This window comes from Zosterops lateralis (genome assembly GCF_965231275.1).
Source record: "Zosterops lateralis genome assembly, chromosome: 20".
NCBI lineage: Eukaryota > Metazoa > Chordata > Aves > Passeriformes > Zosteropidae > Zosterops > Zosterops lateralis.
This window is the reverse complement of record NC_139780.1, coordinates 1,686,258-1,701,164: the sequence shown is the minus strand read 5'-3', so window position 1 is coordinate 1,701,164 and position 14,907 is coordinate 1,686,258.

Below are 14,907 nucleotides of genomic sequence, written 5' to 3'. Positions count from 1 at the left end.
ACATATAAATACATATATATGACATATAGATACATATATATATGACATATAGATACATATATATGGCATATAAATACATATATATATGGCATATAAATACATGCATATATATGACATATAAGTACATGCATATGACATATAAATGCATATATATGACATATAAATATATATATGACAAATACATATATATTACATACAAAAATATATATGACATATAAATACATATATATGACATATAAATACATATCTATATGACATAAATACATATATATGACATACAAATACATATATCTGGCATATAAATACGTATATATGACATATAAATATATATATGACATAACATACATTTATGACATATAAATATATATATATATGACAAATACATGTATATATGACATGTAAATACATGTATATATGCACATACACATCACTGTTTATATCATACTTGAAAATGCCTGGGAAACCCAAACAGTCCCAACCCAAGTAGCACTCAGTGGCCATAAAAAGCACAGGCAGGAGCAGGAACACAAAACCCATTGGATGAGTGACCAGCTGGGCTGAATTTCACCCAACCCTTCCCTGGGATCACCCACAGGCAGGAGGGAAAAGCTGCCTGTGGGGCACAAAGCAGGGCTCACAGGGGCCAGGGCAGCTCAGGGCTTCTTGGGCAACAAAAAGGACCAATTTCCCCCTGTGATCTCTGCAGAGAAGGACCCAGCAGGCTCTGACTCACGGGGGGAACTCATTTCTCATTTCTTCAGAGAAAGAAAAACCATGAGCTGGAGCTTCACACACTGGAAGAAGGAGCCCTGTCCCCAAGGGCTTCAAGGAGAGGACAAGTGACAGAATGAGAGGAAAGTTTCACCACAGCAGATTGAGGTTGGATATTAAGGAAAAAAAAAATTAAAAGTTTGTAAAGCACTGGCTTTAAAGGCTGCCCGAGGAATGGATGGAGTCACCCATCCCTGGAAGTGACCAAAGAAATGTGTGAATGTGGCACTTAAGAACATGGTTTAGTGGTGCTGGGCTCACAGTTGGACTTGGTGATCTTAAAGGTCTTTTTCCAGCTTTAATGATTCCATAATTCTGTGATTTCTGCCCTGTGCCATCCCCCCCCAGAATCCTGCCGTGCAAACCCGGGGGAATTTTCACCAGCACCATTTACTTCAGCAAAACTAAATATCAAAAAAATCTCAAAGCGCATCAAGAGCAGCAGAATGCTCAGAGCAGAGTCTAAACAAGCAGCAAACCACAAAAAAAATAATATATATATATTTATTCACTCCCTTGTAATGTAAATAGAATTATCAGCAGCAGCAATTGATGCAGCCGCAGCCTCCTCTCCTCTCCCCTCCTCGCCCAGCTGGTTTCCCAGCCCCGTATCCTGTTTGGCAACCCCATTTTTTGCAGCCTGACACAAATGCAGAGCTTTTTTCACTTCCCTCCCTGAGCCCAGCAGGGCTCACACCAGCACAGCTCTGTTTGTCCGAGTCATGAGGGGATTTTTTCCGAAGAAAACAGGAGGAGATTCCTGTTGTTGCTGTCTCAGTCCTTACCCAACCCCAGTGCTTTCCTCAGAAATGAGAAATGTCATCTTGCAATCACTTTATTGCAGGAACTGGGTGTTTTAAAGGGGAAGAAAATTAATTTTAAGCACTTTTAATTCAAATTTAATTTTTAAAATTATTTTTGAGCACTTTTAAGGCAACTTTAGAGCTGGCAGGGTTTGGCCTTTGATGCACAGAACGAGGCTGCCTTGAAGAGGGGCCGTGTCTGAGACCTCTGGGGCAGCTGGGAGGGTATTTTAGGGGCAAAAGGTTTGTTTTTCTAGGAAAAAACAGCTTATTGCAGGCCTCTTGACAAAGAAAAAGTAAATTCTGGCAGGTTCCTGTAGAGCAAAGCAGCCAGATGTGCTCCAGCACTTTGGGCACTGGGCTTGAAATCCAGAGGCTGTAACTCAATCCAGATCCTACAAAGGTAGGACCAGAAACTCCCCTTGGTGGGGCTTTAATGTGGATTTAAACCAAATCAGAGCCCTAGAAAATGCCTTGTTCTGAGTGAAAACACTCTCTGGGCACTTCATTTTGGCCTTGTTTAGTTCCTTTTGTGGGTAGATTTGTCCTTTTGCTTTCCAGCAGGGCATCCCCATCCGTGCTGGTTCCCATCCATCCATCCCTCCCTCCATCCCTCCATCCCTCCATCCATCCCTCCATCCATCCATCCGTCCATCCCTCCATCCATCCATCCCTCCATCCATCCATACGTCCATCCCTCCATCCATCCATCCCTCCATCCATCCATACGTCCATCCCTCCATCCATCCATCCGTCCATCCCTCCATCCCTCCATCCATCCATCCATCCATCCATCCATCCATCCATCCATCCATCCATCCATCCATCCCTCATCCCTCCATCCATCCATCCATCCCTCCATCCATCCATCCATCCCTCCATCCCTCCATCCCTCCCTCCATCCATCCTCCTCTTCCTCCTGCCTGGCCCTGGGAGGCTGAAGAGGCCCTGGCTCTGCACATGGGGCTGTTCCCTATGAAGGGACGCTCTGCACCCCTCATTTCCCCCACTCCCACTGCAGCCAGGACAATCTGAGCACGAATTTGTTGATTAAATGAGGAGCTGTGTCCTTGTCCTCTCCTGCCAAGGGCAGGACAGTAGCTCAGGGGTGCTGGGGACACCACAGCTGTGCAAGTGCCCCTGTCCCCAAGCCAAGAGGGTCACAGCTCTGCCAGCTGAGGCTGTGTCAGGGCAGGGCTGTCCCCACAGTGCCACTGGCTGGGGACCAGCTGGGAGCTCCCATGTGCCCTGAGGTGACACCTGTGCCAGCACTGTCCTGCTCCCTGCCTGCTGTGAATGAATATGAGGTTTGGGAACCAAAACTCCTGCCTGGGACAGCCAAAGGTACCTTTACCTACCAATCCCTCCTGTAAATATTTATCCTGCTCCTGCCTGGAGGTGCTGGCAGACACAAGTGGCCTCTTGCCAGGACAGGAGCTTTGAAAACTGCTTTTGTTTGTGCTCAGAGCAGGAAAAGCCACCAAGGTCCTGGCTGGCAGGTCACAGGGGACGTGGCCTTTCAGCTCCCTGCAAGTCACCCTTGATGATTGACTGGCCTGAAGATTTTCCCACATCAATTTTCCAGCTGGTTTGGGTGCAAAACAAACTTGAAAGTGCAGCTCAGACCCTCCAACATTGCAAAACTGATTTGGTGATTGGGAGCCCTCACTCTTGGGGCTTGAGGAGCAGAGAATGAGTGGATTGAAAAGTGGGTTGGGTGGTGATGGGAGGCACGAAGTTTATTTGGCAGCCAGTGACTGATTCTATATCCCAGGGGTCAATCCTAGAAATCCTGGCTCCAGTCCTGGTTAACATCTTCCTCAGTGAGCTGGGTGATGGGGCAGAATGTCCTTTGGACGGTTTTTGCTGTTGGAAGGGATGGGTAATGAGCCAGAGGGTCGTGGTGCCACCCAGAGGGACCTGGAGGCAGGAATCTTATAAAGTTCAACAGGGAGGAAATAAAACGTTCTGCTCCAGAGAGGGACAAGCACCAGCTCATGCTGGATGGGACCAGGGAAAGGCAGGAAAGAACCTGGGGGACCTGGTGGACTCTGACCTGAACATGAACCACCAACAAAGGAGGTGATGTCCCATCCTTGGAGATGCTCAAATCCACACCTGGATGTGACAACCCTCTCTGGCTGACCCTGGGTGGCCTCACAAGGTCCCTTCCACCTCCCCAGCTCAGTGGAGGAGGAATAAACCTTTGCCAAGAGCCCCCAGTGAGTGCAGCCAGAGCGGGGTCAGTCTCCATCTCCACACTGAGGCTTTGCCAGCTCAGCACAGGAAACACCTTTGCAAGTCAGCACCTAAAAATGTGGCTAAATGGCCACTGTTCCTGCTGGGCAGGAGGCTCTGGCAGCTGGGGCTGCCCACACATCAAACTGGCACTGCTGGGACACATCCCCAGCCCTGCACCCCAGGGTGCACCCCAGCCCCAGGTCAGCAACCTCCACCCTCCTCCCTCAGTGACCACCAGGCTCTGACATCACTAAAAACCTCCCAGTCGCTCATTATCAGTGTTAATATGCAAATTGCTGATGTTTCCCTACAGGAAGGGTTGTGGGAAAAGCAGGGAATGTGCAGAAGGAAGTGTTTGCTCCCATGATTTTCTGCTGAGACTCTGAGCTGTGGGATCTGTTCCTAATTCCCCCTCCCCAGCAGTGATAATCTGGATTAACAAAGGAATGGTGGGGTCACTCTCCTTACAAACACACTAATTAATCTCAGAAAAGCATAAAGAAATCACCTTAAAATGCTACAAGCTCAAAACCTTCCTCAAAGTGAATAGGGACCATATTCCCAAAAGTTTCCTTCAATCCAAACACATCTGAATTGGAAGAATTTTACTGGGGTTACTAAATGCTGAGTAACTGCTCAAACTAAGGAGATTAATAAAGGAATGGTGGGGTCACTCTCCTTACAAACACACTAATTCATCTCAGAAAAGCATAAAGAAATCACCTTAAAATGCTACAAGCTCAAAACAATCTTCCTCAAAGTGAATAGGGACCATATTCCCAAAAGTTTCCTTCAATCCAAACACATCTGGAATGGAAAGATTTTACTGGTGTTATTAAATACTGAGTAACTGCTCAAACTGAGCAGAGAAAATGGGTTTTGGAGGGTGCTTAGGGCAGGTTTTGGGATTTAAAATGTAACCTGAACCACCACTGCTTGCAGAAGTGTAGATATGTTTTATTTTTTAGTTATTGGCCATGCCTGGGGAAAGTTCTGGATTTTACAGCTGCCTGGGAATTCCCAAGGGAATTCCTAATGAAGAGTTAGTTAAGGAAAAAAAAAAAATAAAAAAAAAAGGTGAATGTTGACCTGCAGAAGCGTTTAGTAAAAATCATTAGAGTTGTGCTCCCTGGTGGAATAAAAAGGGATTATCCTGATTCACTCCCTGTTCATCTCTCGCTCAGCTGAAGGTTGAAGGATTAGGCTGCACCTGTTTGCTGGGGATTTTGGCAAATTTCCTCACAGATTTACACAAATCTCCTCTTCTTTAGGCATCAAATCATTAACCCAAAAGTATTTCCTCCTCTAAGCAAGAGCCAGATCCAAGGTGCAGTTTGCTGGCAACAGGATTTACCCAACAGGAGACCTAAAAATGGGGTATTGGGAAGAAAAACCTTGATGGAAATCCCAATTATTGCCTCTTGGGGGATGAGGAATTGCTTCCTCCCATCCTCTCACTGCAGCATCTTCCAGAAACCCAGAGAAAATCCAGGTCTGTGCTGGTGCAAAAAGGAAATCCCAGTTTCTCTGTTAACTGCAGGTTTTCCTTTGAAAAGGACAAGATGAAAAAGGGAAGGACAATTCAGGCTGATTTCAGGGATGGAGAAGTGAAATGTGGATCCTCATGGGTGGAGTTTATGACAAATCCTAAAAATAAACCCTGATTTCCAGACTGTTTCCTTACCTAGGGGACATTTCCTCTCCCAGGAAATCTTTTAAATAGTTTAAATAGATTTAAGAAAAAGGAAAAAAAAATATAGGATTTTTTTTTGTTTTAGTTAGTTAAATTAATTAAAAATAAAAAATTAATTAAAAGTTAATTTTTTTTGTTTTGTTGTTTGTGTTGTGTTTTAGTTGAATAATATTGTATTGAGAGAGAAAAAAAAATGTAGAGGAGTGAATGTTGTTTTTTAAAATAAATTGTGTGGTTGTTTTGTTTTTAGAATTTGTTTTTAAGGTGTAGAATTTAATATATAATATAAATATAATAGGTGATTTGGGATTTAAGTATTATAAAGTTATTTTAGGATTTTATTTATTTTTATATTGTTAATTTATTATTAAAATTAAATAATTTTATATAGTATAAATATAATAGATGATTCGGGATATAAGTATTATAAAGCTATTTAAGGATTTTTAAATATTATTAATTTACTATTAAAATTAAATATTTTTGAAATTTTATAAAATAAATTTTAATTTTATATATTATATGTATATATTTATGTAATATATAAATGGCTTGATCAGCCATTTTGGTAAATTTGGGAGTGTAACCCCTGGGAATGCTGATTATTATTATTTTCTAAGGACAGTGGCTCCTAACACAGGCAGCCTTTAACCCTTTGCTTTCCTCTCTTTTTCCCCCTCAGTAGCCATAGCCTGACTTCAATCCCTACTCTGTAGAAAACAAGTTTTAATATATGTAATAATTTCTTAAAGGATTATATGCAATAATTTCTTAAAGAAAGAGGCAGAGGGTGTGTACTCTGAGTGAGAGAAAGGATTTTGAGTGGCAAGATGAAAACACCTTAGGAATTACTACAGAATTTGAAATGAACTTAACAAGGAAAAGCAGGGAAGAAAAATCTTTTTGTTTAACTTGGAGGGGAAACAGAGAAACCATCAGCCACAAACTTGCCCCAGTAGAAACACCCCATCCCTGGCAGTGTCCAAGGCCAGGCTGGACAGAGCTTGGAACAACCTGGGACAGTGAAAAGTGTCCCTGCCCATGGCCAGGGGTGAAACAGGATCTTTAGGGTCCCTGGAACCCAATTCTGTGATTTTATAATCTGGATGTGAAGGGGAGGAATCAGGACCCACATCCAGCCCTGAGCATGACAGAGATTTTCTCCCCCTTTATGTAAAAAACCCCTTCACCTGTTGCAGCCCTTACAAACCCCAGCAGCGTTGGGGTGACACCCAGGGAAAGCTTTGCCTTTAGAAATAATTCCTGTTAGTGCAGACTGTGAGTAAAGCAGCACACACCCCCCAGGGCACACTTACCCCTGGCTGCAGTGCAGCCCTGGCAGAGCAGCAGAAGATCCTTCAGACTCCCCAGGCAAGAAGTGATGGGCAGGAGGAGCTTCTGGGATGTGCAGGGGGTGGGAGATTCCAGCAGTGAAACTCCAGCAGCTCAGGCACCAAAAGCAGCAGCTGGTTCACCAAAAGAGCTGAATTTTGCTCAAAATCCCCCAAAAGCAGGAGCCTCTGGCCTTGGAGATGCTGTGAGTGGAGCACAGATGAGGAGGGAGGTAAAAGGGGGTATTTGGCCCTGCTGAGAGCAGAACTGCAGCCACAACAGGAAACTTGGAGGGGTGCAGAGCTCAGCAGGGCTGGGGTGACATGACATCACTTCCCCAAAAACTGCTGGGGTGACATCACTTCCCAAAGTGCAGCAGCAGGGGAGCTGGGCACTCAGGTGCTGCACACACCAATAAATGTGAGCAGCTGTGACCTCAAGGACAGAATTTACACCCACAGGGGGTTTCAGCTCTTTGGCTTGAGCTGCAGCACTGAAATCCAGCAGGTGTGGGTGCAGTAGAAGCTGCAGAGTGGTGTAGGATCACAAGCTGTGGATGCAGAGAGGTGTCTCCAGGTCACACCAAACGCCCCAAACAAGCACCATATGCGAGGTCAGGAAATGGGGATTTCTGAAAATGCCTTCCCAGGCAAAAGGAAATCCCAGGAGGGCTTTGCTGAGATGTTCAGATGATCTCCAGTGGACTCCAGCAGATCCAAGGCCAACCTGTGGAACTGCCTCCACCTTCATTTTACATCAACTCTTTACTCTGTAAAGCAGGACACACTCACAGCTGAGGTTAAACACCCAGAGAGTGAAATCCCGATGCTCCATCCCAATGAACTCTTTGGGAGCTGATAGAAATTGTCCCTGCAGGAAGGTTCATCCATGGATGGTCCAAATGTGGTGATTTAAAGCCTCCCTGAGCTCTGCTTTGGGCAGCTCCAGAGTCGGGGCTTTCACTGACTCACTGTGAAAGGGCTGCAAACTGAAATTCAAGCTAAAAAGGAAGTTTCTGACTAAAGTGTGGCTTAGGGTGAAGCCCACAGAGTCTATTTTGAGCAGAGCCAACAGCCCCCACAGCCCTGTGCCCCAGCTGAAGCCACACAAGGCTCCTTCTCCCTGTTCCCCTCAGGGGAAACTGCACATTGGGACATGGAGCATTAATAAAGTGATGGTTCTTGGAATTTTGGGGTATTTTGGGGCATGTGTCTTCTTTTGGACCAAAGAGCCCAGCTCAGTGCAGTGGCTGTGCTGGTTTTGTATCAGAGGCACTGCTGGTCACAGCACAGGAGGGGAATTCCTTGTTCTGACATCACAGCACAGCCTTTCCTTGCTGAGGAGTCCCCCCCTCTCCTCCTGCAGGGGGGAAATGTGTGTCCAGGGGTGCAGAGTCAGACCCAAAGCCCTCAGGGGGCTGGAGGAGCAGACAGGGCTGGTCACTCCATTTAGGCCACTCTTGGTCAGCCCAAATGCCAAGGGGAAGGTGAATCCTTACGGGGTCTGGACCCAGATTTGGGTTTCACCACCCCCTCAGGTCTCTGGGGTCCACACCCCTGCAGGCTGGTGGATCCTGAGCTGTCCAACATCACCAGCTCCCACTCCACATTCCTTGGGCAGGACTTTCTCCAGCAGAGCTGCAGAGTGACCTGAATATTTAAAAAAACTCAAAACAAACCTACAACCAGCAGAAACCAGATTGTGGTTGGCAGTCCTGGGTTCCTCTGCATAAAGGATGAGAACATGGACATTCGTGCTGTAAATTCAGCTTTGATCCATCACCACCAGATTCCAGCCAACACCTTCACTGGGCCCAGGCTGGGAAAGCCAAAAGCAGCAGAGAGACACAAGGGCTGGATGAGAACAGAGACAGTCTGAATTCTGTGTATGTAAAAGAGTTTATTTGGAGTAGACAATATTCTATTTACAGGGATAAATCCAGCATGGGATCATTAGGGCAAGACAGTCCTGGCCCTTCACCTTTCCTTAAAGGTGCATCTGTCTGTCCCTGCTCAGTCTGTCTGTCCTGCTAAGGCTGGGAGCCCAGCATGGTCCCTGGGGCCAGCCCTACCCTGCCCCACTGCAGGAATTAATTAAAACCCTTTTTTCCACAGCCAGAGCTCCCAAACTCACTCAGGCTCTGGCAGAACATCCCCCAAACACACTCAGCTCCAGGGAAGCAAATTCCCCCAGCACACAGAAACACTTCCTGGATGTTTTCCCTGCTGACATCTCCATCTGCTGCTGCCACTTGTACCTGCATTGATCAGGACATCGATCAGCCCCAGTGCCCCAGAGCTGAGGCACAAATTCACAGAGTTTATGCTTTGAAAGCTGCAGAAACTGTTCACAGCCACTTCTCCCTCCTTTTCCAAAACCATCTCAAGGCGAGGCATGAACTGCAAGGTAGAAACTTCATCTCCTCCAGGTGAAAGCAGAGATTTACATCCAAGTTACTGACCCAGCCTGCCTGGGAGGGAGGATTGGGAACTTGCAGCCCCGGGTGACTGAACAAACACAGCCTCAACAGCCAGGAAGGATTTGCAAACAAGCGAGCAGCAGACAAATGTGCAAATGTATCTGGTGGCTACTTCTGGATAATGAATGCATAATCTATTCCGACTCCCCTTCCTATCTGCTCCTGGATAATGCATCTGTGAGCCTGACTCAGGGCTCACAAATGGTTGGCAACGAGGAAAACAGGCTGTGTTTGAGGCAAACATTATGTTCAGCAAATAAGGAGCAGTTTTGCCATGGGCAGCTGCTGTTGGAGCCCAGGGTCAGAATCCCTCCCATCCTGCCCACAGCAGGATCTGTGGGCTGCAGGATGCACAAGTGATTTCTGCCTCTAAAATCTGGGTTTATGCACAAACAGCAGAGTCTAAAAGAGCACTGTTGTATTCCTTTCCCCACCTATCTGCTCATTAGAAAGTGGCTCTTACGTTTATTTGCCTCAGCTCGCTGGGAAGGCTCCAAAAATGCTAATTACAAGGCCACTGCAGTAAATTGCATTTGGTGACATAAATTCTGAGTCACTGGTTCAGGGTATTTTCCCTCCTCCTCCTCCCTCGAGCAACTTATTTAACAAAGGTGAGGAAAAGCAGGGAAAATAATAAATTGGCAGGCTCTTAGTGCAGGAGACTTAATAGGGAGTCCAATTTCCAAAGTGCTGTGACTCCTGGCTGTCCTGGGACACTGAAGATTTTCCAGTCAGTTTGGGAACTGCTGCTGACTGAACACAGAGTCCTGGAGCAGGAGGAGAGGAGCCTGAAACCACTGGGAGTCTCCCCAGGGCTGCCCAGGCAGGAGCAAATCCCATTTTTTTCCCCTGGGAAATCTGCTCTCCATCCACTCAGTCCTCGGGGGAAGAAGAGAGAAAAGTCATTTTCACGGTGTTGGGTGGCAAAAGCCTCATCCCACCTTGGGTTATCCCACTGCTCCATCCTCAGGTAGGGATGAATTCCTGGGAGGAAGGGGCTCAATCCATCTCAGCCATGGAAAGCTGCAGGATGCAGATCCCTGGAGGATGCAGATCCTGAGGGGTGGCTGCCTCTGGACCAGCAGTGTCCCCAGGCTCCAGCAATGTCCCCAGGCTCCAGCAGTGTCCCCAGGCTCCAGCAATGTCCCCAGGCTCTCAGCAGTGTCCCCAGGCTCCAGCAGTGTCCTCATGCTCCCAGGAATGTCCCCAGGCTGTCAGCAGTGTCCCCAGGCTCCAGGAGTGTCCCCAGGCTCCCAGAGGTGTCCCCAGGCTCTCATCAATGTCCCCAGGCTCTCAACAGTGTCCCCAGGCTCCCAGCAGTGTCCCCAGGCTCCAGCAGTGTCCCCAGGCTCTCAGCAGTGTCCCCAGGCTCTCAACAGTGTCCCCAGGCTCCAGCAGTGTCCCCAGGCTCCCAGCAGTGTCCCCAGGCTCCAGCAGTGTCCCCAGGCTCTCAGCAGTGTCCCCAGGCTCTCAGCAGATCCATATCCCAGCAGATCCCTATCCCAGCAGATCCAGTCTCAGGCTTTCCGGATGATCCTGCCCGGTTTCCTCCAGTCCCGGTACCTCTCCCGGCGCACGGAGTGAACCAGGGGCCGGGAGAAGCTGGAAGGGGCTGCCCTGGTGGTGTTGCTGGTCAGGAACAAAAAAAGATATCTTTAATGTCCTGGGACAGAGATGAGACACATCTGCACCTATTCAACAGCTCTTCAAAGGCTTTGAAACACTTTATAAAGAAGGACAATTTCCGACTGAAGATTTCTGCGGATGAATGTAGAGGGTCACATTTTTAGCTGGTATAAAAATGAGGTAGATCCAATTAGATTATTCTAATTTATGATCTTGAGACATTTTTGAGATAGGTATCCTTGAGATAGTTTTTCCATTAAAGGCTTTCCTCCAATGGGCCTTTGCAGCCACATGTTAATATTTTCTAGGTTTCATTGTTTCATTGGTTTGTTAAGTTTGTTTTACCCTTTTACCATAAATGCACAAGTGCCAGAATGTTCTTCCTTGCCTTGAACACCCCTGGGACCCCATTAGTCCCCCTGGTTCCTGGACACCCCTCAGAGCCTAAAGGGGCTCCAGGAGAGCTGGGGAGGGACTGGGACAAGGGATGGAGGGACAGGACACAGGGAATGGCTTTGGGCAGGGCTGGATGGGAGATTGGGCAGGAATTGTTCCCTGGCAGGGTGGGCAGGCCCTGGCACAGGGTGCCCAGAGCAGCTGTGGCTGCCCCTGGATCCCTGGAATGGACATTGGGGCTGGAGCAGCCTGGGACAGTGACCCTGTGCCGGTCAGTGAAATGGTCTTTAGGGTCCCCCCCAAGGCAGCCCAGGGTGGGATTTTGGGATGGAATCCCCGGGAAAGGCGGGCAGGGTTTGTGCAGGGACAGGCTGACAGTGAATGGAGCAGGGGCGGGGGAGCCGCCAGCCGCTCCAGGAGCGGAGGAAGAAAAGCTGTGGGAAAGCTGCGAATGTGAGAAAAAGCTCAGAGCCTGTTACTATTCAACAGCCACAAAAGGAGGAGAGCCCTGAAATCTGCCTGGGCTGAAGCTACAGCCGGGAGAGAGCAGCACCCTCCTGTCCTAATTCCTAATTAGCTCGCTGCTTTGTTACTGAATTTCCTAATTGGTTTTCATGTTAATTACCTTCATCAGGCTGGGGAGATGGAGCCTCACATCCCCAGGCTGTGCTGGGAAGCTGTGCCCTCATCCAGCTCATCCCAGGAGCTCTGCCTTGCTTCCTCCTCAGGGTTAAACTCTTACAGGAAGGTTTGGAGTGGCTGCAAATCCTTCCTAAAATCCTGTAACCCCTGAGTCCCAGATTCCCTCTGGCTGGAGATGCCACTGCCACTGTCCCCAGGGCTGGCTGGGTGTCCCAGGTCCCTGTTCCTGCTCTGGAGCAGGAGCTGTGCTGGTCCTGACCCGGTGCAAGGCATGAGGAAGCTTTTTCCCACTGCTGAGCCACGGTTTGAGCTGCATGGACAGCCAGGCTGCAGATGTGGCTCAGCTGTTTCTGAGCACTTTCTAAGCCCAGGACCAAAGTGAAGGATGAACATCTGGCTCCAGCTGTGCTCTCTGGGCACTGGAAACCTCCTGGGCTCATCAGTCAAGAAATCTGAGCATTATCACAGCATTATTGAGGTGTGTGAGCCCAGGCTACACCAGAACCAACAAATCCACATGGGACAGTCCTAATTCCACTAAAAAGTTCCCAATTTATCCTGTAATTCTGCAGTTCTCTGGGTCACAGAGCTTCACCTGTTTGTGGTGCAGCCTGTGAATTATCCAGGTGAGCCACACAGACCTGCTGGCTCTGCTTTGCCATGCTGGGGGCGGCTGGAGGAGCAGGGCTGTGACAGCAGGGTGGGCAGGGGGGCTGCACACCCAGCTCAGGTGGAGAGGGCTGGGATATCTCCAGGACCTGGAGCCCTGCACAGATCATCCAGCTTGGTCCCACATCCCAAAATGAGGCTGGGTGAGGCAGCAGCTCTTGGAGTTTTGACAGGGTAGCTAATTCTCTTTAAAAAACCTCAATCTTGCAATATTATTCTGGCTCTCAACTTGATGCAAAATTGCAAAATTGTTTTGTGGCGTCCAGTAAACCAAATAACTCCATTAGGTTTTCTCCCTGGCATCAGGGTGCCCCAGAGCTCAGTGCAAGTTCTGTCCCAGTTCCTCCCTGCACTCTGCCTTGGAGACAGCCAGGAAATCTGCCTCTGACCTCGATCAGAACCCAGCCAGCCCCATCCCTTTCAAGCTAATTCTGTGCTGTCTCCACCCATGGCTGGAAATCCAGGCAGGGAATGTATTCCTGACCTGTGGCTGAAGGGGATGGGAGCTGCTGATTTCCAGCATTTCCATGGGTGTATCCTCACACCAGTCCTTTCTCTTGGGGATTTTCTCGATGGAAACACCTCTGGGGGGTGTTTGTGCAGCCCCAGGCACAGCAGGGCTGGAATTGCAGTTGGGAATGATGCACATCAGAGGATTAGGATAAGGACTGAGCTGAGAGCTCTGTGCACTCAGGCTGCAGCAGCCAGAGCTGGAGCAAACTGGGTCACTGGCAGGTTTTTTAGGTCCAAAGCTATGAGGGGTTGAGATCTTGCAGGAGGTGGATTTTGGGGTGATTCCCTAATCACAGGGCTGATGGAAAATAAGGAAAATCTAATGTCCAGATATTCTTCATGATATGACCCCAACCAAGCCAACCATGACCCCAAACCCTGTTACTTGTGAACAACACACGAACAATGTCTGCAGGAACAGATCTGAATTTTAAAGCTATGCAGCTTTTTTTTTTTTTTTTTTTTTTTTTTTTTTTTTTTTTTTTTTTTTTTTTTCATTAATTTCCCTTATTTCTGCATCTCATTTTTTGTTGTTGGGCAGAAAAGAAAGGATTGGTGTAGTGGGCACAGCCCAGTGGAGTGGGAGGAGACGGAGAGATAGTGAAATGCACAGTAGTGATTTAACATGAAATACTCTGATTGCAAGCGGTCCCTGGAGGTTTGTGCCTCATTGATGAATATCATGCATGAAGCGTAGCTCCTTGTTCTACCCACATTTTTTCCTCTCCTAGGTCTGGTGATTGGGAACCTGAGTCACAGCAAATATGCTGAGTTACAGCACATTTCCACAGGGGAAAAAAAAAAATTAAAAAAAAAGAACCCAGGCAAATGACAGACGTGTTTATGTGCAAGCGTGTCAAATGAAGGGGATGCTCAGACAATGCAGGCTCAAGGGATTAACAGACTTTAATCCCCCCTGAGTGCATTAATGCCCAGCAGATGAGACAGACACAGACAGATCCCTAAGGACTGCTGGATGCACACAAAAAAACAACCCTCCCCATCCAAACATCCCCTTTGGGGACACGACAAGCAGCAACTCACCTGGAGGACCACACAGGACCCGCCTGCTTCTTCGGCTTGGCCATCTGCTTCTGGTACTCCATCCAGCCGCTCACCAGCTCGTGCAGGATCATCACGTAGAGGAGGAAAATGAGAATCCTGGGATCCATCCGTGGCACCTCGGGGTCTGCTCCATCGGCTACAGGTGACATTTGCTCGGGGTGGGGAGAGGGGAGCTGCAGATGCAGGCAGAGCTCTGGGAGCTGCAGGGATGCTGAGGCTGCTGCTGTTGCTGCTGGAGAGCGGGCTGGGCTGTGTGCAGAGTGAATTAACGCTGGAGAAATCCCCCAGGGGGGATCAGAGCTCGGTGTCTATCGCCTGGAGAAGCTCCAGCACAGGGCTGGGGGGGCTGCAGCCCCTCTCACTCATTGTTCAGCAGAGGGAGATGCTCACACTCGGGGGGCAGGAGCAGCCTCTCCTCTCAGGGGTGGAGATGCTGCCCTGAGCACTGTCTGCCCTGCCAGGAATAAATCAAATAAATCAAACCCCTCGTCAGTCACTGGGGATTCTCTGAGCTGGCTCTTTGCAGTGCCTCAGGATTTGGGGCTGCACCGAGCCAATCTTGTTCAGGAGTGTTACTGAGTGTTGTGCAGCTGAGATTTTTTTTTTTTTTTTTTTTTTCTCCTGCTGTTTTCTCACTCTCTTATCTTGTTTTCCTCGCTGTTATCCCTTGCCTGAAT